A 22,223-nucleotide genomic window follows, 5' to 3' on the forward strand; every position below is an offset into this window, starting at 1 on the left:
TAGTGCTTGTAGACCTTAAAGTTGTATTAAACTCTAACTATATATAGTAGTTTCCCCTTTAGCTCTATGTTACTATTAACGGGGATATATAGCAGCAATATGTTGCCCAAAATACTTACATTTGCCGGTTTAAAGTTTGTGCAGCCCGTTCTATCCTTTCAACAATTCTCTGAACTTCCGGATCTGGAGGTGTGCACTGTTCACAGATGACCTCCTGCTTTGGAACTGCATATTCCATAATACCTCACGCCAAGTTCTACTGTCACGTACTTTATAGGAGACCAAGATGATGAAGGCCACTTTTCTTGTATCTCCTGCCCAAGCACCCCTAAAAGTAAGACAAGATGGTGCTAATGGACAGGAGGAATATGAGTGCCAAAAGATGTTGCTTGTGGAACCCCAGGTTGGAGATGCCACTCAAGCAGATTCAGCAGGCAGGAGTGTTAGGCCGCGTACACACGGGCGGACTGTCTGTCCAACTTAGTCTGCTGAAACACATTTCAGCGGACAGTCCGCTCGTGTGTGGGCTTCAGCGGACTTTTTCAGCGGACAGTCTGGCGGACTAAGTCTTTCGGAATTTCCGTAATATTGTCCGTCCAACTTTGGTTTCAGCGGACAGTCCGCTCATGAGTAGGCAAGTTGGACGGACTAAGTATGGCGCATGCTCAGAAAGGATTTACACGGCCGAAGGTTGCATTGCAGTGTATTGGACGTCGTATTTCTAGTCCCGTCGTACGTGCTGTACACGTCATCGCGCAAGCTTTCAACGGACTGTCTGTTCATCGTGTGTGGTCAAGTCCGTTCATTCAAAAGTAGGACGGACTGTCCGTCGGATTGTCTGACGGACTTAGTTGGCCAGACAGTCCGCCCGTGTGTACGCGGCTTTAGATGAGGGGCCAGCAGGAGACTCAGCAGAAGTAGAAGAGAAATTCGGGCTTGGGTCCGGAATGGCCACTGGTAACACCAGCAGGCAGCAGGATGTTTAAGGAGGCACTTGGCCTCTTGGCGGTAGTGTTGAGCAGAACCAGAAGCAGTAGTGAAATCATAGCGTAAGCCATGGTCAACCAGGAATTAGCAATTCAATACCAAATCGGAAGCCAGATCAAAGTCAGGAAAAATGAAGAGGTTGGAAAATGGTTAAGCAAAAGTACAGAGCATGGCTTAGGTCAGGAAGATTAGGTCAGGAGAAAGTTGGGTCGGTAAAAAGAAGCATAAGGAAAAAACACAGATCAAGATGCAGGAAACAGCACTGACACAAAATTAGATCATCCTTAAAGCGGGCTTAAACCCTGTTTCAAAAAACACTTACACTCCCGGCATGCCGGAAATGCTAACTTTCACATTGGTTGTGCTTTCAACCAAACTTTCTTTTTTTTTTTTATAAATTATTTTTATTCGTTTTAAAAGAAAAAGTACAGAACATAGCCTCGGGGCATTCCCCGGCTCAAACAATACAACACCACAGGTAAGGCAGAACACCTAAAAAACTATCCGCCTAACCCAAAGAACCTACAACAACCAAACCCCATAGCTTGCTGCTAAAATTGACAGGAGCAATGTAAGTCTCAGTAATTAACATTAAGCGTAATGATGCACTATAGGCAGTCTACCAACAGAGATCTACAAGTGGGCGTCAATCGGATACTCAGGCATCCCAAACACTACCCTAGAGAGAGCTTACCAGAGGAGTTGTCTACTGGATAGATTAGTTCAACCAAACTTTCAAACCATCCAATGGCTGGTTTCATAACTGATCACATGTGCAGCATTATGACAGTTGAAGAATCATTAGAGGCCAAGATGGCAGCTTCCTTGACTGAAAACGATAGAAGGGTTTACTTCCACTTTAAAATAGGGTGCTTGGCACCAACACTGACCCTAGGCATGCACACACGTCCGTGCACACACTATTAAGCACATGCATGAACTTGTGCACTTTTGCATGTAGGCACCCCCAAGCAAGGCATAAGCATGCCCAGGTGCCAAAGCCAGCTGGCTACCATGTATTCCTTGATACCTGGTCTCATAGAGCTTCAGCTGGTGCCTTCTCCCAAGCTTTTGTTATCTATATCACATCATGGTGGCTGCCATGGGGCTCCAGGGTGACCCTCCATGCCAGCGTAGCCACCCTATAGGTTGAAGTAACAGGGACATACATGTTGCTGCAACATCAACATCAGCAATAGAAGTCCGGAAGGAATAGTACTACAATTTTTTAACAAGGGTTTTTTTTAACACTTTCAAATTGACCACCAAGCAAATATTAAAAAAAAAACTATATCTAATTCATAAATAGGATAAATAACGAAAACACCGGCTGCCATCAAAGAAAACCATTGATATTTACCTGTCCTGCCACCTGTGGCACGATTTTCACTCTCTTGAAACTTGCCCGCATCCTACATTTCTGAGCATGGCTGGTCCCCAATTGACCCCTATGTCACCTTAAGAACACAGTATTTTTAAAGGTGTCCATTTCTTTCCCTGAAGCTTCTACAAGTATTCATATTTAAACAATCAGAAAGTGGTTCTATGCATGAAGGTAAAATCGCGCCCGCTGCGCATCGGCAAGCGCATCGGCCTTCTACAGCGTCTTAAAGAGCGGACGTACGGCTACGACGGCTCGCGTAGGGGAGCCAACCTGCCACAGTATAACTGCGGTGGTTGGTCGGGAAGGGGTTAAGCTTTGATAACAAAACAAAAAAAAATAAAACGGAAGCTGATTGTTTTCTATGCAGAATTGCACCAGGTTTTACACTCTCCATTTTTAGTAAATAAACTCCAGATAGAGAGGGAAAATCTCCCTATCATGGGTACAAAGAGCAATCTAATCCCTTTCCACACATCCAAACCTAAAAATAAATACTTTATTCAGAGTTCTGGGTAATCCCCAAAGAATAAACAAACGGTTCCTATAGGGAAGAGGCAGTGGGAGTACGATTCTTTAAGCTTGTAATGTGTAATTTCCTCTTTCTCTGCTTCCTGTATCATTAATCACAATCAAATCCTAAATGATTTCCATTAGTGGCTGTGACAAAGCTTATAGCACTGGTGTTTTTTTTTTTTTTTTCAGATCAGGCGTTCTGTTTGTGAAAAACAACAAGGATATTGTTCCAGCATCACCAGCAGGTGTGGTCCAGGATCACCAGATTGAAGAGAGAAGTGAATGGTGGAGTACACCAATACTTGGATGAAAAACTGAACTACTAGCCAGGTAGGTGTTATTTCGTCTATGCTTTTCAAGGTTTAATTTTTCATTTTGTCTGGTATTAACTGATATTTCTACTCTGGATGAATGAAAAAGGGTTTAAAATGAAAATAAATCATATTTTTGTAGTTGTTTCAAATGCTGCATAAAACACAAATGGGGTTATTTACGAAAGGCAAATCCACTTTGCACTGCAAGTACACGTAGAAGCGCTCTAAATCTAAGGGGTAGATCAGAAATGAGGGGAAGCTCTGCTGATTTCTATCTTCTGTGCAAGCTAAAATGCTGTTTTTTTATTTTCCTTGAATGCCCCCCTCGGATCTACAGCAACTTTACTTCCAAGTGCACTTTCAGTGCAAAGTGGATTTTCCTTTAGTAAATAACCTCCAAAGTATACTACTCCTTGATTTTGTAGTTCTCTTTTCTTTCAAAGATGGTCCCCCAGAGTGCTGGCTCTGACATCCAGATTTAGGGTGGCTTCTTTACCTTTGCAGGGTACCATGGAGCCACCCTTTGTTGAGCGCTCCTAGTAATGGATTACATAGCCACTTCCCGACCATGTACATCGGCAGAATGGCAAAGGCAGGCAAACTGGCGTACAGGTACGTCCATTTGTAATTGCCGCCCTGCCATCGCACGCGCGCCGCGTGCCGGTTGGGACTTTGGTGAGTTCTGTCGCGGGTCCCGCGGCGAATGAGTCGAGAGCAGAGATCAGTGTTCACTAACACACAGCCCAGCCCCCCACAGTTAGTAACACGCCCCTAGGACACACTTAACCCCTACACTGCCACCCCCTGGCTAACCCCTTCACTGCCAGTGTCATTTACACAGGAATCAGTGCATTTGTATAGCACTGATTGCTGTATAAATGACAATGGTCCCAAAAATGTGTCAAAAATGTCCGATGTGTCTGCCATAATGTCGTAGTCACAATAAAAATCGCTGATCACCGCCATTACTAGTGAAAAAAAAATTATTAATAAAAATAAAAGACTATCCCCTATTTTGTAAATGCTATAAATTTTGCACAAACCAATCAATAATCGCTTATTGCGATTTTTTTTACCAAAAATATGTAGAAGAATACGTATCGGCCTAAACTGAGGAAAAAAATAGTTTTTTTTATATATTTTTGGGGGATATTTATTATAGCAAAAAGTAAAAAAGAATGAGTTTTTTTCAAAATTGTCGCTCTATTTTTGTTTATAGCGCAAAAAATAAAAACCGCAGAGGTGATCAAATACCACCAAAAGAAAGCTCTATTTGTGGGAAAAAAAGGACGTTAATTTTGTTTGGGAGCCACATCGTACAACCGCGCAATTGTCAGTTAAAGCGACACAGTGCCGAATCGCAAAAAGTGGTCTGGTCTTAAGCCAGCAAAATGGTCCGGTCTGAAAGTGAATAGGGACATGCACATCAGCACAGGCAGGGGCCCCAGGTCAGAAATATATTGTCAGTGACAGTGGACATATATACACTGGTTCTAGGCATGCTGGGACATGTAGTCCTGGTGAAAGTATTTGAATGCATGAAAATGATATTATTATTATTATTGCACAATACCCAATAGGAAGTTTGTGGAAGCAGTACACAGGAAGCCAAAAGATGCATTAGAAATAATGAAAAACTTTTTTTAAAGTGTTTTTAGAGGATTCATTTAGCATATTGTTACAAGCTAATACGTGCTGATCTGTTGGTGTAAAAATAAAAGAGAGATTGCTCCTACGTTAAAGAGGAACTGCAGTCTGCTCACATAATTTGTAATAAAAACATCTTTGCCATTCTGAAGCTTCCCTCCAACCACTTTGCATATTATTTTATATATACCGTGATTCTGTACTTGCCAAATATGCTGCAGAAACCTCCCTCCACTAAGTCTGGCTGCAGCCATTTTAACTGTGGGCAGCTGAATCTGCTGCCTGTTCACTTTCTGGATTTACACAGATACACATACACACACACATACACATGTAAACAGACACACACATATATGCAGACACACACACACACATATATACAGACACACACATATACAGACAGACACACAGACGCTTGCCTGCACATTTCTCCTCTCTGCATGAATCTCTGTGGCTGTCTGCAGTCTCCTATTATCTCCACCCTCATCCAGCCCCTTCAGCTCTACAGCTCTCCTTGGCTTCTTTATGACTCATCTCTCCTCCACTTGCTTGCCCCCCCCCCTGCTGGCAAACTCTAAGGCCGCGTACACACGCGGGGACTGTTCGCCCAACTTTGTCCGCTGAACAGTGTTTCGGCAAACAGTCCGCTCGTGTGTGGGCTTTCAGCGGACAGTTTCAGCGAACAGTCCGCTGAACAAGGTTTTTCGGAAATTCCGAAAAACTGTCCGCTGAAACTTTGTTTCAGCGAACAGTCCCCTCGTGTGTAGGCTTGTTCGTCAAACTAAGTTCCGCGCATGCTCAGAAAGGATTTACACGCCGAAAGTTATAATGCAGTGTATAGGACGTCGTATTTTTCGTCCCGTCGTACGTGCCGTTCACGTCATCGCGCACGGTTTCAGCAAACTGTTCGTTCGTCGTGTGTGGCCATGTCCGTCCATGCTAATTTTGAGCGGACTGTTTGCCGAAACTGTTTGACGGACAAAGTTGGGCGAACAGTCCCCGCGTGTGTACGCGGCCTAAGAGTCCATTCACACAGGGGCAACACGACTTCCAGCGAGACTTTGGGAGGCAACTTGGACACCAGTGTGAATCACAGCACGACTTGAGGCAACTTACAAGGCAACTTGAAGTTGCCTCCAGGACAGGGGACTTTGCCAGTGGCCAATCACATAATAATCAGCTCTGTGGGAGGGAGGGGTTTGCCCAGAGAACCATTTTTTACTTCCTGGAAAGTTGCTTCAGTTGAGACAGGGGATCCGACTTGGAGGCAACTTCCATTGAAATCAATGGATACAAGTTGCCTAGAAGTCGGATTGAAGTAGTACAGGAACCTTTTCTGAAGTCGGAGCGACTTCAGTAGTGTGCATTAAGACGGCTCTCATTCACTTACATTGATTTTATCATGTTGCGCGACTTGAGGTGACTAGGGGCGACTTCAAGTCGGATCCAAAGTTGCCCCTGTGTGAATGGACTCTTATGAGAGTGAGAGAGAGAGAGCTGTGCATGATGTCATAAGCCTAGGTTAATGACCAGACAAGAAACAGGAAGTGGGCTGTATAAGGGATTTACCGGCAGAAAAAAAAGGTTTTACTGTCCAAAAAAAAAAAAAAAATGACTGAAGAGTTACTTTAAATAGAGCTAAGCACCAAAAAACAAATAAAAAAAAAAAAAACATCATATAAAAATGTTAATGTGTTAAAGTAAATTCAAAAGCAGTTTTTAATATTTTGAAATCTGAAATTTTCATTAAAATAATATCTGAGTCTGCCATAAATATCCTTGTTGGGGTTCTTTGTGTTATGGGGTGACAACTGTCCCCCAGTTGTGTTCCTGTGTTGCCACCCTGTCACATGCATTCCTTGTGGAATTGCATGTTGTGCCGGCATGGTCCACTGTTGTCACAATCTGGAGTCCTGTCCAGAGCATTCTCCAGTAGGCAGAGTGAGAAGATGTAATGTATTGGGTTATCGACATTTATTCTACCCTGGTTCATCAGTTTGTACCGGTAATGTGGGCTGGGGAAGAGGATAATCTTTGTTTATCTTCTTGGGTTAAACATGCGTTTCTCTTAAGGCGAGGGACTTTGCTTCTGTCTGCTCCTGTTGGGTGTTCTCCAGCAGGTAGAGTGAGAGGATACAATATATCGGGGTACAAATATTTATTCTGCCCATGCTAATCACAATCTGTCAGTCATGTGGGCTGGGAAAGGGGATAAATATTTGAACAGACCTTCTAGAAGTGTCCTTGCCTCCAAGGCTTTGGCTGGTGAAGATGCCTGTGTAGCAGGGTCTAGTCTTTGCATCTTGAGCTCTGCTTGGTAAGTATAGGCTCCATGCAGACTGAAGCTCAAAAAAGCCTTTTCTGGACGCCAGATTGCTGGCAGAAAACGCTGGTTGAAAAACTTGCTTTCAACAGCGTTTTGTACTAGCGTTTATGAGCGTTTATTAGCGTTAGCGTTTATGGGCGTTTTCAATAAAAATACACAGAGGACACTCCAAAAATCCCACAGTACATTCCAAACTCCCACAATGCATTGAAAAAATAGAATGCCGAACACTAATTAACGCGCGTTTATGAGCGTTTATCAGCGTTTGTCGTTTTTTGGCGGTGAAAAACGGCACTTTGGACGCGAATTTCTGGCGTTCAGAAAAAAGCCCATAAACTCCACTGCTCATTAAAGCTGAAAAAAGTCCATGTGTGCATGGACACATAGGCTAACATAGAGTGGAGTTTATGGGCTTTTAAAAAAACGCCCAAACTCCAATAAACTGCAGTTTATGAGCTCCAGTGTGCATGGAGCCTATGGATACAGAGGACACATCTTTATCGCTCAGCCCTTTGCCAGGAGTAGGATGCCAGGGCCAAACAGGGTTTTGTTCTCTTATTTGCCCATCTGGAACTAGAATATCCAAATTGGCCTAAAGAGTCCTTAGCTGGCCTTTGGTAGAGAGGTAAAATACTGGTAGATAGTAACCCATCTGGACCAAAGAATTCATGGAAAAGTCTTCTATGTGAAGGGATCTTCTGCTGCGATTTTGGGGTATCATGTACTGTACAGTACCCCAAGACAGTTGAGTAAATAAATTGCATGAAAAAGTTTGAAGGTACTGAAGTCTGTCTGTCACTGTTGGTGGATTGGTGAGAGTCTGGGTGCTTCTACAAGGAAGGTCATCAACGGAAATACTAGGAGGACCCTTTTAAATTCCAGCAGCTCGGGGTAATGCTACACATGTATATATAGTGTCACTGGGAGCTCATAAACAGTAGATTTTTTCGCAGATGGTTGTCTTTCTGAAATTACATTGTGGTTGTATTATGTGGTCCGTTTTGATGCAGATCTTGGTTTGTAGACTTTGTTATCACTGCCAGATGACGGTCTGTGGGGTGAAAAGCTGGAGAAATCGCTTTGACATTAGATAAAGCAGAAGTGGGTAATGTATGGTGAAATTTGGAAAGAACGGGATATACGGGGTTGGCAGGGCACTCAACAGTCTAAAAAATAAAATGAGGGAATTTGAGAAACAGAAGAACAGTTTTGTAATACTCCAGTATCAGCCACAGTCAGACAGGAAGTTTAACACAGGGCAGGAAACTTTCTAGTTTTAAGTTATTGTGTGTGAGAAAAAAAAACTGAACCCACAACAAAATTCCCCTTATCATTTGAGGAGAACTGAGATGTGTTGGAGCCATATTGTGTTATATGTACAATTACTAAGAAGTTTCTAAAAGTTCAAGGCTGGATTCACGTTTCCACGTGCATCAACATGCATTGATTAGCACCCCAATGCACTAAGGCAATGCCTTGGTTATAGCAATCTGTGACAGACAGTAACACAATGCAATGCATTGTGTTACAAAGATTTTGTCTTGCAATTTTAGGCATGTAGGGTATGTTGGCAACCTATTCAATTAAATGGTTGCCCTTAAAGGAGAAATGCAATAAATCATAAATAAAAACCTGTACCTACTCGCTTACCTACTGCAGCTGTTCCCCACTGCATCTTGCCATACATTATACAATCTTCTCGTACAATTTTTTCTTTAGATTTTCCAAAATCATATAAAATGAGGTCAAACATAAACACCTTCAATTTGTATGCAATCAGGCAGGCCCTTGCATTACATAGTTGAAGGTAAATGTAAAGGAAATTGAACAAGAAAAATGTATGGCCAGCTTATGGCCCAAGAACTGAGCAATCACATGTCTACTGGTTGCTCAGTTCTCGTTTTTCAATGAGCAGAGAGTGGTGACTCCAGAAAAAGAGGTGGGAACGGCTGGCTCAGGCTCTCAGCAGTATACTGAGAGCCTGAGCCAGCTGCCAGTCAGGAATCTGGAGGGGCTTTGTGATGTAAGCTGACAATGGGCTTTAGCCCACTGTTAGCTGAATCTGGGTGACAGAAAAGCACAAGTACGCTCTAATGAGCAGGGCCCTCTGATTCCTCCTGTATTGAAAGTCTGGTAGCACAATAGGTGTAGTTTTTATCTCATTTTGACTATTAAAAACTGTGGAGTTTTACTGTGCCCATCATTCCCTTATAATCAGTGTCACTTATCAGTGCTGCCTATCAGTGCCACCTACTAGTGCTCATAAGTGACACCTATCAGTGCCCATCAGTGCCTTATCATCAGGGTCATTTATCAGTGCTTTCTATCAGTGCCACCTACCAGTGCCTTGCAATGCCCATCAGTACCGCCTATCAGTGTCACCTATCAGTGCCCACCAGTGCCACCCATCAGTGCAGCCTCATCAGTGCCTCCTGACCAGTGCCTACCAGTGTCGTCTCATCAGTGCCTCATCATTGTCCATCAGTGCAGCCTATCAGGGGCCATCAGTGCAGCCTATCAGGGGCCATCAGTGCAGCCTATCAGTCTTTTTTTGTTTAGCAAAAAACAAAAAAACCCCAGTGGTGATTAAATACCACCAAAAGAAAAGCTGTGTGAAAAAAAATGCTAAAAATTTCATATGGGTACAGTGTTGCAAGTGGTTAAGCATGTTAGGAGGTTGACTGTGTATAATTTCCGTGTCAACACTTTCTACTCACTCTCATGCTCTACTGCATGTGGTGATGCATGAAATCCAGCTATGCAACCTTGACTACGAGGAGAACTTTATGATTTTCCATGTCAGTTTTCCTCAGAAGTCATTTACTTTTTTTTTTCTTTCTTTTTTTAATGGCAATTGTAGCACGTCCAGTGCCAAAGCCATGTACAATGTTCATTCCAGGTTTAGAGGATTGAAACTGCGTTCTAAGATCCTCTTAAGCCCCGTACACACGAGAGAACTTATGTCCGACAGACTTCCAAAGGAGTTCTGCCGGAGTTCTGCCGGAGTTCCGACAGAGTTCTGACGGACTTTTCGACTGAGCGGACTTGGCCACACACAATCATACTAAACTCCGACGGATTCGAACGTGATGACGTACGACTGGACTCGAATAAGGAAGTTCATAGCCAGTAGCCAATAGCTGCCCTAGCGTCGGTTTTAGTCCGTCGGAATAGCATACACACGAGCGAATTTTTCGGAGGGACCGGGTCCGGCGGAGTTCCGTCGGAAAAATTTGAAGCATGTTCCATATTCTAAAGTCCGTCAGACTTTTGCGAATCAAAAGTCCGTTGCAGCCCACACACGATCGAATAGTCTGACGGAATCATTCCGTCGGACTTTGGATGTTCAAAAGTCCGCTCGTGTGTACGCGGCATTATAAGTTTGTGGTCTGAGACTTCTATGCTAGACTGTGTTCTTCTATATTTAGCCTACAGGTAAAGGAACAAAATAATAGCATGCATCAAAAGCTCAAATTTCAGCTTTGGGTGGAATTGACCTTTAAATTGTACAAATTGCCAAAATGTTTCGGATATAGTGGGGAAGGGTTCTAACCTTGGTCAGGTCTGTGTCTCCTCTGATGACCATTATCACAGAGACAGAAAGTGAATAGAAATTCAAAATTTTACAGTTATGCTATGAATAGGGACAAAGGGAAATATACCCAATGGAGACATTTCTACTGACAACTTTCTAGGAGGGGGTTTTGTCCCCAGGACAGGAAGTAAAGGGAAATGTCCCCAACGTATATTCACATCTATCTGTTCAGAATATTTCCTCCCCACCTGCCCCTTTCCCTGACTTCTCTGTCAAGATCAATGGCAGAGCAATCAGTCCGTCTCTACATGTCAGGGTGCTAGGTGTAACCCTGGACTCTGAACTGACCTTTCCGGCCCATCTCCAATCCCTGTCCAAATTGTGCCACCTCAACCTACGCAACATCTCCAGAACACACCCGTTTTAAACTAAAGACACCATTAGGCTTCTAATACACTCCCTGGTCATCTCCGACCTTGTTTTCTGCAACTCCCTCCTCATTGGCTTACCCTTACATAGGCTATCCCCCCTCCAGTCCATCATGAATGCTGCTGCCAGATTCATCCACCTTTCCAACCATTCAGGTTCTGCTACTCCTCTCTGCCAATCCCTCCATTGGCTTCTGCTCACCCAACAAATTCAATTCAAGATAATAACAACAACTTACAAAGCCACAACCAAAGCCACAACTCGGCTACCAGCTACATCACTGACCTGGTCTCAAAAAATCAACCAAACTGCTCTCTTTGGTCCTCCCAAGACCTCCTGCTCTTTAGCTCCCTTGTCATCTCCTCCCATGCTTGCCTCCAGGAATTCCCCCCGAGCTTCTCCCATCCTTTGGAACTCCCTACCCCAATCTGTCAAACTATCTCCTAATCTATCCATCTTTAGATGATCCCTGAAAACCCTTCTCTTTAACTTCCCTGGCGGTATGATTCAGTCTGGAATAAGGTGCTGAAAGCGGTACAATTATTTTGCATGGAAATCTGGCGTTTTATTTTGTAGTCCAAACCAGAGTCTAGCAGACATCCCGGGTATGATAAAGTTTATAATATAATAAAGAATAATAAAAATTATTCAATAATGTAATCAATCCTAAAACACTGAAAAAGGGACACTTTTTGGTTGCTATGGACAATCTCCAAATTCCAGGCAGAAAAAAACAGTATTTATAATATAAAAGTGCATGCAGGGCACTGGACAGACCACTAGGGACAAAGGGGGTGTGTATTTTTTAATACAGCACTGTAATCTGTAAGATTACAGTGCTGTGTGTGTTTTGTGTACTTTTACTTTTTTGAATTTGCCGCCGTTCTCCGCTCCCGTGCGCCGTAACGTCGCAGGGAACGGAGCTCGGCGGCATTCGGCACTGTGAATCGAGCGGAGGACGGCTCGATCGCACAGCGCGGCGGACATCGCTGGATTCAGGGGACATGGTGAGTAACTCTCCCTGTGTCCTCCCCTGCATCGAGTGATGCGATCCCGAGTCTGGCTCGGGGTTACCGCTCCTGTAATTAAAATCCCAACCCGAGCCAGACTCGGGATTACCGCTAGGGGGGTTAAAGAAGCCTTTCCCGCTTCTATCTAATACACTGTACTTTTACTTTCTTCTTCTGCTCATCCCCAGCAGTTAATACCTTTTGTATCACTTGACCCTCCCTCCTAGATTGCAAGCTTTAAGGAACAGGGCCCTCTGATTCCTCTTGTACCAAATTGTATTGTAACTACCTGAATTTTGTAAAGCGCTGTGCAAACTGTTAGCGCTATATAAATCCTGTAAAATAATAATAATGTGTTGGGTGCATTGAAGGGTCATGTGTGTTGTTTACTTTGTTGGCATGTGTTGGGGTCCCTTAACAAATCAGAGGAATGCCCCTAAAACAACATACAAGTGTTTTGTAACGTGCATGCATAGGTGTGAATACAGACTCAAGAAGAGTGGCCTAGCCATTTAACATCCATGTCATCTGAAATTTCATTTTCATCTAGAAAGTATTTTAACTATACTTTCTGTATGTCGTCATCATTTACTATAAGTGTGTATATATAGTATGCAAATATATTTCATTGTGGTTTATGGTATGACCATAAGCAGAAGGCAATAAAACAATTACCAATACAATTTTTACTCCATTTCCCTTTCACATTTGCACTAGATTGTAGTGTAGCTGTAGTAGTAGAGTGATATATTATGTTAGCCATCAGCTAATGCCAAAAAGTTGAGGTGATACCCTTTATTGGTTAAATAATGTTATTAAAGATGCAAGCTTTTGGTATAACTTAGATCTCATCTTCAGGCTTTATACAATTCTGAAAATGGTTTCACTTTTATCAGGGCTTGTATCAACACAAAATAATTTTTCAGCTAATTTTTTACACCTTTTTCCCCAGGTGTCTCAAATATACGTAGAGAAATCAAAAAGTAGAACAGTGATCACCCCCTACTCAAACCCCCCTATCACAATTCCAAAGATTAGAGCCCCTCTTCAAAGTATTTACAGATCAAGCAGCCTTGTAAGATTTTAGCTATTACTGGACTCAATTGAATTGCAATAATAGTTTTATATATGGTATATTTTATTTTTATATAATATAATATACATAGATATATATATATATAGACTATATTGCCAAAAGTATTGGGATGTGTGCCTTTACATGCATATGAACTTTAATGGCATCCCAGTCTTAGTCCGTAGGGTTCAATATTGAGTTGGCCCACCCTTTGCAGCTATAACAGCTTCAACTCTTCTGGGAAGGCTGTCCGCAAGGTTTAGTAGTGTTCCTATGGGAATGTTTGACCATTCTTCCAGAAGCACATTTGTGAGGTCAGACACTGATGTTTGGACAAGAAGGCCTGGCTTGCAGTCTCCCCTCTAATTAATTCCAAAGGTGTTCTATCGGGTCGGGACTCTATGCAGGCCAGTCAAGTTCCAAGTGCACAGTCATGTTGGAACAGGAAGGGGCCATCCCCAAACACAAAATTGGGAGCATGAAATTGTTCAGAATGTCTTGGTATGCTGATACCTTAAGAGTTCCCTTCACTGGAACTAAGGGGCCAAGCCAACCTTTGAAAAACAACCCCACACCATAATTCCACCCGCCCAATACTTTTGGCAATATAGTGTGGATGAGTGGGTCTGGGGTGAAGGAACTTGACTGTCCTGACCTAAACCCCATAGAAAAAATTTGGGATGGATTAGAGGGGAGACTGCAAGCCAGGCCTTCTCGTTCAACATCAGTGCCTGATCTCACAAATGCGCTTTCAGAAGAATGGTCAAATATTCCCATAGACACACTCCTAAACCTTGTGGACGGCCTTCCCAGAAGAGTTGAAGCTGTTATAGCTGCAAAGGGTGGGCCAACTCAATACTGAACCCTACAGACTAATGCCGCACACACACGATCGCACATTCCAACAACAAAATCCATGGGATTTTTTCCGACAGATGTTGGCTCAAACTTGTTTTGCATACACACGGTCACACAATTTTGTCGGAAATTCCGAACGTCAAGAACGCGATGACTTACGATGAGCTGAGAAAATTGAAGTTCAATAGCCAGTGCGGGTCTTCTACTTGATTCCAAGCATGCGTGGAACTTTGTGCGTCGGGAATTGTGCACACAAGATGGGAATTTCCGACAACAGATTTTGTTGTCTGAAAATTTGAGATCCAGTTCTCATATTTTGTTTGTCGGAAATTCTGATGGAAAATGTCTGATGGAGCCTACACATGGTTGGAATTTGCAACAACAAGCTCATTTCCCATCGGGCATAAGACTGGGATGCCATTAAAGTCCATGTGCATGTAAAGACAGGCATCCCAATAGTTCTGGCAATGTAGTGAATATGTATGTTTTTTTTATTCTGCCACTAACAGTTGCATAAATTGCTAGTGGCAAAATTATATTTACATTTATATCCTTAGATTGTAAGCTCATTGATGAAAAGGACTGAAGTAAATATACAATAATTTGCATTTGCCAGATTGTACATAATAATGCATAATTTGCCACTTTATAAATGCTGTAACAAATAACAACATTTATATATATATTATACAGTAAAATATATACATCAAAAAAAATCACTTTGACCTTTTGTTGTCCATTGGTGTGGCACTCTTAGCCCTTGTACACACGGTCGGACATTCTGACAACCAAATCCGTTGGATTTTGTCCGACGGATTTTGTTCGAAACTGTTGCATACACACGGTCGGACAAAGTTTTTGGAAAATCCGATTGTACATAACCTGATGACGTTATTTCGTTACGACGGGACTACGTTCAGGCTAGTAGCTAATAGCTTTGGTCTAGGAATTTGATCTGAGCATGCGTGGCAGTTTGTCCGTCGGAGTAGGCTACACATGATCGGAGTATGTCCGATCGGAGTATTTTGTCAGAAAATTTTACGGACAAGTTGGAAAACTTGGTCCGTCAGATACTCCGATGGAAACAGTCCGATGGAGACCACACACAGTTGGATTATATGACAAAACGGTCCAATCGGACACATTTCGTCGGAATCTCCGACCGTGTGTACAAGGGCTTACAGTTTCTTGAGAAATAAATACCTGACAGAGGTTTCTAACCCTTTCACACTCTATCCAAACATACAAAATGGCTTTAAATATACTTTATGGTAATTTAGTAATATATAATAAAGTTATAATCCATTGGTATAAAGTGGAAATATTTGCAGTAGATATTGTAAAGATTTCTCTGCAAGTAATAAAATTCACCTGAACTCGGAGAGTCCTCCCATTGTACATAACATTTTACATTTTACAAAGCTGTCTGGCATGACCTCACCCTTAGACAATCCAAAAAAGAAAAAATAGATGTAAACTGAACCATGTGAATAAAGCTTTTGATCTGATAACACAGATTAAATATGAAACGGGCGAGTCTAGTCAATACACAGAGTCCTCAACATTGCCCGTGTGATGAACATTAAACATCACTTATCCCAACCTGAGACATGGGAACAATAATAAGCTCTCACGGGGTGTTTGTGGACGGAAATATGAAGAGAGACTGCAACTCACATGCAGGGTCCTCATGCAGCCAAGATATATAGGTAGAAGAGGGTCATTTCAGGACAATGGGGTGAGCTTTTGCACAATCACATAAGAGTTTTAGGATCTGTAGACTGCATAAGGTCTTTCTGAAAGGTTCAAAGATATGTAAGAGAATGGGAACTTATGTGTATCATTTTCAGGAATATTACAACATAGAATTATGGATAAAATTTCACAATTTTATTCTAACAAACACAAATTACTAAAATCCATCTCAAAGAATTATACACATTTAGTTCCCAATGCTCTTGGATCACCAAAACCCTTTTAATTGTCATTGGACCTAGTAGTCCTTATCGCTTCTGCAGGACAGGGAGAATGGTACACATTGGAATTTATATGTCAGCACTTAGACCCATCTAAAAAATATATAACAGTTCAATAAATATATAACACACCTAGAGGATTATAACATAACATAATATGCACCTGAATATTGTAATTTATTACATACAAGATTACATATAAATAGGATTAACAAGATATCCTCCCAACACAAGATCTATGCTGGTAACAATATTTTCAGTAAAGGAACATATCCATTACTTACAAAAAATGGCCCCTCTACTTCGGCACCAGGAACCATCTCAGACATTAAAGGAATCCAAGAAATGGATCCCTGGTGCAGAATTGGGGGGCATATTGGTAATGGTGTTTACTGAAAATATTGTTATCTGCAGATATCTTGTGTTGGGAGGATATCTTGTTAACCCTTTTTAAGTTTAATATTGTATCTAATAAATTACATTGTAATTTGACAGTAATGTATATACAGTATGTTGTAATATTCCTCAAAGTGTGGAACATAATGTCCTTTTTTTTAGCATACTATATTATAGGTCAGTGGTCGCCAAACTGTGGCCCTTGGACTAGATGCATCCCTTAGCTTGCCATAATCTGGCCCTTGGGGCACTGTTCCTCCCAAATGATGTGAAGCACAATTCCTCTCATTGATATGAGGCACAAATCTTCCCATTGACACCATTGATGGTGCACCATTTCTTCCACTGACACCAACCAATAGTGGAGCACTATTCGTCCCATTGATACCAATGATGGGGCACTATTCCTCCCATTGATATCAACGACGAAGCACTCTTCCTCCCATTGATACCAAAGACAATGCACTCTTCCTCCAATTGATACCAAAGATGGGGCACTCTTCCGCCCATTGATGCCAACGATGGGGCACTATTACTCCCATTGATACCAAACGACGGATCACTCTTCTTCCCATTGATACCAAAGGTGGGGCACTCTTCATCTCATTGATACCAAAGATGGGGCACTATTCCTTCCATTGACACCAACAGTGGGAAACTTTCTCCTACTTGAAGCTGGACTTTTTCTGTATATTTATTTTTTAGAGTGTGAAATGTTGGAAACTTCTGCCAGTTTATTCTTTGTTGTGTCCCATTGGGGAGTTTCGACTTTTGTGACTTTCTTGGATCTTTGCAGTTCTACAAAGTTCTGAATTTATTGTTACCCCTGTTTCCATTGCTTCCATTGTGGGCTGCTCTTAAAGGGAGCAGTGGTCCACTTTTACCCTGCTATAACACAGGACAGGTTAGCAGGAAATGCATTAGCGGGGGTTTATGGATTTTATCCTATTTTTTCATTCAATAAAAGTGTACTGGTTGATTTACACAATTAAATTTCTGAGTATATTTTCTTTTTTTGAGCTTACTCTATATTTTCGGTACTGGAGATGCATATCCCAAAGTGAGGAGAATTTTCCTACTGTTGCAAAAACAAATGTCTCTTCCCTTCCCCTCGTGCTCTGAGGACAATTCTAAAATCCTGGATTTTCAATCACTTTCTGCCTTGATGACGATGGTCAGCAGGACAAACGGCAAGAGTGAATTTACCTAGTGGATTCAACCACAGCAATGAAAATTGATTTTCTAATCTATTCCCTTCTGTACAAGCGTTCTAATCTATCCCTACCCTATTCAAAGCTCCGAAAAAAAAAACCCACTACACATTCACTTTAAATGCAAAGCTACATTATATACAGGTGTATGGGAGTTATTTTTCCTACCAAAAGATTTGTATTTCTATCCACTTAGTCCTTAGATTTACACAGTCTGGCTAATCAGCACAGCCAGGCTAGTGACCTGAGTTTTGTCTGTTGAGGGTAAGCGGTGCAGTCTGGTCACCATTCTGCCCCAGGCTACGATTGGACAGTGGTGTGATCAGCAGCAGACTGATGAGATAATTACTCTATTTTCTCTGCCCCTTCTAAGCACAAGTGTGCAACAGGGCCTAACTGGCACCTACTATTGTCCCTCCCTCCGAGCCTTCTGCTGCGTACACACAACTGGTTTTCCCGTCGGAATAAACTCTGAAGGTTTTTCCAATGGAGTTCCGACAGAATTCCGCTGAAACTGTCTAGCGTACACACGATCACACCAAAGTCCGATGTCTAGAATGAGGTGACGTACAGCGCCTATGACGGGACTAGAAAAAGGATGTTCAATAGCCAGTAGCCAATAGCTTCCGTCTCGTACTTGCTTCAGAGCATGTGTCGTTTTGGTACGTCGGAACAGCATACAGACGAGCGGTTTTCCCAATAGGAATTGGTTCCGTCGGAAATATATAGAACATGTTCTATTTCTAGGTCCGTCAGAATAAAAAAAAAAAAAAGTCCGATGAGGCATACACATGATCGGAATATACGATGAAAACCTCCCGTCTGACTTTTTCTGTCAGACATTCCGCTCGTGTGTACACGGCATAAGACTGGATTTACATTTTATATTCACACTTTGTACATGTTGGGTATGAATGCAAAATAGCATGCTTTTCCCGACTTGCACAGAAACGGCTGCCCTTTAGCAGACACGTGGCAGTGTCGTTAAATCTCAATGGCACCCCCTTTCACCTTCTAACATGCGCATTATTTGCATGCGCCAAAATGCATGGTGCTGCAGCACCATGCTGTTTGGTGCAGCCCAATTTTGCAAAAAAAGTTAAAAGACTTTGTTTGCACATTTCTCACACAGAAGGCAGCCCACTGAAATGAATGTGCTGCCCTACAAGTGATGCGTGCACACTCCGTCACACCTGCATGGTGTAAATGGAACCTTAACACACAATAGGTTAAGTCATCTCATTCATTTTGAATAGGCGGCCAATTCACCATAATGCACCCCAAACCATACCTGACCCTTTTCTGGGGAACGAAATGCACGGCAATGTGTTACTGCCTAGCAACGTATGTGTATTGCTTTAGTGCAGTAAGGTACGCCACAATACATTAGGGTATGTGTTGTGTGGTACCATGCATTGCAAAATGCAAAAGTGTGAGCTGATCTAAGGTCTGCCCTACAGCAGTTCCAAGAGGCTGAAAAAAAGTAATTTTTACACATCTACACTGATTCCATTTAAAAATATATCAACTTATATTCTATTTAAGTCATTAAAAAAATATGTTTTTTTTTTGTTTTATTTGTTTTTTATTACAATAGCCTGGAGCTCAGCTTGCCTTTTCAAATTCACTTGGGCAGCTCCAACAATTCAAGCAGCATGGTTGACTGCCTATACATGGCCCACTTCCGGCCAACTACTGGTGTTACTCTTTGACACTTGGGCTTGCTGGCAGCTGCTGGCCCCAGGTTACTGAGCCTTGCAATAATGAGTTAATCCCACACCTTACTGAGGAATAATGTAGAGTGAGCAGGGCTGTTTAGGCAGATGCCATTCTTTGCTCTAAATGTTTGTTCTGCAGCAAATCAAAGCTTAGATGAGATAGTATCAGTGCAGAGAGACAGGTGCAGAAAACGATGCTGGCTGCCAGTGCAAACTGAACAATTTGATAATTCTCTGTGAGAAAAACTCATGAAATAACCGTCATCTTGCCAACTTTGAATCAATGTCTCTGTGTTGTGGTGGTGCCTGACAGCCTGCAATCTTTCCCTTACACGCCCCAAGCAACGACCTGACATTCCAGATGGAAGAAGACTATAGATATAGCAGAACAATATACAACTCCTGAGGCTCGGTTGCATTTCTTTTATTATTGTTCTACAGCCAAATGAGTGCAACATTTTGGACCTGTGGCCTTCTTCAGGCGCTGTACTGAAGACCATGGGTTTAAAAACACAGTGCTTGGGCTATTGATTGGTATGGTTTGGTAATCATGGTGGTTTGTCTTTTTTTTCTAAACGCAAGTCCAGATCAAACTTTCTCCCAAAGGAAGATATAGTGTACTCACCTCTCCGGTGGCCTGTGTCTCGATCCTTTAATGCAGTGATTCTCAACTAGGGTTCCTCCAGAGGTTGCTAGGGGTTCCTTCAGCATTGGGAAATTTTTGCCTCTAAGATAAGTTCCCACCGACACCATTGATCTTTTTAGCTGTCTGTAAGGAGGTAATTCTTTCCAATGACCACAAGTGTAAGGACCATTCTTTCCACTGACCATCACACTAATGTATCATGAGTTGTAGATTTTAAATTTTTAGCAGGGGGTTCCCCGAGACCAGAGAACTATTTCAAGGGTTCCTCTGTGTTGAAAAGGTTGAGAAAGGCTGCTTTAATGCATTCATGTGCTACAGTTTCTGTAAAGCCGGCCATAGATGATACGGTTTTCTTTCCTGCAACCATAGTTGCAGGAATGAAAATTCAAAAGGAAAGACCTTAAAGTTCATCAGTTATAGTATTTCCTGTTGGTTCTCCCAACTAAATACCCTTTATAAAGAAAAAGAAGCAGTTTATATTCTGCTTCTTGATATCATCTGAGAATTTCATTGGATTTTATCTGACGAAATTGGTGCAAAAGGGCATTTTCTTTGAATCTTAGCTTGCAACTAAGCTGCATGTGCCCATTATACGGAGCTCCAACTTTCTCTTTGTTTCTATTATGGGGAATGTAAAAGAAGGGACTGGAACACTCAAATCTCCTGGGTGAACAGGAAAAGAGTTGGTGAATTTCCCAAATTTTTTTGGAAAGCTTTCAAAAATGTACAAAAGAATCACAGCACATTTCAATTAGCTGAATACAACATTTGTTCTATAAAATCAAGAACTACAAGTGATATAAAAGTACAAGAAACTCTTTCATGACATACCCAGAGAGCTTTGATGAAAACTAATGTTAGGCCAACAAGGCCATCTAAATGGTCCAAATGGTGCCCAAAGTACAATAAAAGAAGTAAGGGGAGACTTGGATGCCACTACATTATTGGCTATAGCAGCCCTTCAGTTAGAAGGAACACTGCTATTTGTTCCAAATGCTCCCAATTTACCAAGGAGGGCCAACAGTTACATGTGGTAGGGTACTGTGGCTCCAAGATCTGAGTCTGTCATCCCTTGTATATGCCTTTGGCAATAAAGTAACTTTGTATGTAGTTAGTCAAAGAATAGAAAGAGAAGGATAAAGAAAAATCTGAAAATTTAGTACCCCTCGCCTGATCCAGGAACACATCATGGGAAATATCTCAGATATCCCCTGTTAGGTATTTAATCCAGGGATCCCAGGTTTTCGCAAATAGTTTAATTTTATAATTTAAAGTTGTGGAGAGATGCTTATTACCCATGATCCATGATAGTTTAGCCTGGACTAATTCAAATAGAATTGTAGATGTCCTCCAGGACCTAGCAATGGAGATTTTTGCTGCCACAAATATGAAAGCAATCAGTCTCCTCAATGTCTTGGGGCCTCCTCTGCTGGGCTACTTAATGTTTGCTGTGTGGATTTTTTCTAGCAGGAACTTTTCACTGTAGGTGTATCCAAGACACATGAGAAACCAGGTATGTATATGTAAGGGTGCCACACCAATGGTGTTATGGTCCAGCGTCATTTTGTATATGCAGTAGGATAGGAAAGCCAATGCATTTCACATACCCCCACTACCCAAAAATACAGTGTGTATGTGTGTATATATATATATATATATATATATATATATATATATATATATATACTGTATTTTTTTTTCCAAGATAAATCTGAACTCTAACATCATTGGTGGGCACCCTGCTCTCTACACATCTTGATATCCTTGGGGATCCTTTACTTGGGGCCACTTTGGTATATAAGTGGAGCCTCATCAAAGTGGTCCAGTCTAATTATTAAGATGGCCACTTATAGCACTGAACTTCATTAATATGATAACTAGAACCTCTTAGACAGATTTTACTCATAAGAAACTAGGGGCTGACCCAACCCACCTGGGTTTATCTGTGGCTAAGATATGGCTATTGGGTGGACTGACCGTAAAGCATACTTTCTAAAGTAAGGGAGCTCTAAGCCTTCAAAATAAACTGTGAGAGAGCAGTTAATCTTGACTGATTTATGAAACAACATGGAAACAATTCAACTAGGTAGGTCAACATATAGTTTTGCAATGCAAGTTTCTTTAAGGTTTTGTAATATTTATTGAAGTCACTTTGCTATTCACATGAAAAATGAGAGACAGATTAACTGATTACATCT

The 22,223-nt window shown here is 41.8% G+C and overlaps 1 protein-coding gene across 1 annotated transcript in view; it reads left to right on the forward strand.

Moving 5' to 3' along the window:
- EHF (ETS homologous factor) overlaps nucleotides 1–22,223 on the forward strand; it is a 102,517-nt gene that overhangs the window by 26,645 nt on the left and 53,649 nt on the right. The window contains exon 2 of the mRNA XM_077462866.1: nucleotides 3,074–3,214. The gene's annotated coding sequence lies outside the window, so the exon portion shown is untranslated. The remainder of the gene's footprint in view (nucleotides 1–3,073; nucleotides 3,215–22,223) is intronic.

This window comes from Lithobates pipiens, unplaced genomic scaffold (assembly GCF_037356315.1).
Source record: "Lithobates pipiens isolate NorthernLeopardFrog02 unplaced genomic scaffold, aLitPip1_a1.2 Scaffold_10, whole genome shotgun sequence".
In the NCBI taxonomy this organism is placed as follows: domain Eukaryota; kingdom Metazoa; phylum Chordata; class Amphibia; order Anura; family Ranidae; genus Lithobates; species Lithobates pipiens.